Genomic DNA, 955 nt, shown 5'->3' with positions numbered 1-955 from the left:
ATTCCTAGAATATAGGCGGCTTCTCCTAAGTCCTTCATCGAAAAGACTGATCCTAGCCAGGATTTTACTCCTTGCAAGGTAGGAATGTCATTTCCGATGAGCAATATATCATCTATATAAAGCACAAGGAAAACCAATGCGCTCCCACTGACCTTCTTGTAAACACATAGCTCATCTTCGTTTTGTAGGAAGCTAAACGTTTTGACTGCCTCGTAAAAACGAAGATTCCACCTCCTCGAAGCCTGCTTCAGTCCATAAATGGATCTCTGAAGCTTGCATACCTTCCTCGGACTCTTAGGATCGACAAAACCCTCGGGTTGTGTCATGTACACATCCTCGAGCAGGATCGACAAAACCCTCGGGTTGTGTCATGTACACATCCTCGAGCAGATACCCATTAAGAAATGCGGTCTTGACATCCATCTGTCATATCTCGTAGTCATAATACGCAACTATGGCCAGCAGAATCCCTATGGATTTAAGCATCACGACTGGTGAAAAGGTTTCATCATAGTCTATACTATGAATCTGCCGAAACCCTTTCGCAACGAGTCGTGCCTTATAGGTATGCACGATGTCATCCATGTCGGTTTTCTTCTTGAAAACCCACTTGCATCCAATGGTCTTAATACCATCGAACGAATCAACCAAAGTCCAAACTTTGTTGTCGTACATGGATTGCATCTTAGACTCCACGGCCTGGTGCCATTTCTCAGAATCAAAACTCGCCATAACCTCTGAATACGACGTAGGCTTGTCATGTTCTAACAACATGAGTTCGTCGTTTCCAGTCACAAGAAAATCGTATCTTGTAGGCTCTTGGCGAATTCTACCAGATCTCCGAGGTCCACTAGGAGGTGTTGTCTCAACAACTTGTGATACAGGTTGAACTGTTTCGACCTGTTCACTCGGTTCTTCGACTATTTGTGGTTCTCGAACTTCTTTGAGATCTATT

The sequence above is a fragment of the Tarenaya hassleriana genome, unplaced genomic scaffold (assembly GCF_000463585.1).
Source record: "Tarenaya hassleriana unplaced genomic scaffold, ASM46358v1 Cleome105, whole genome shotgun sequence".
In the NCBI taxonomy this organism is placed as follows: Eukaryota; Viridiplantae; Streptophyta; class Magnoliopsida; order Brassicales; family Cleomaceae; genus Tarenaya; species Tarenaya hassleriana.
The sequence above is the reverse complement of the archived record's forward strand: the minus strand, read 5'-3'. Positions refer to the sequence as shown.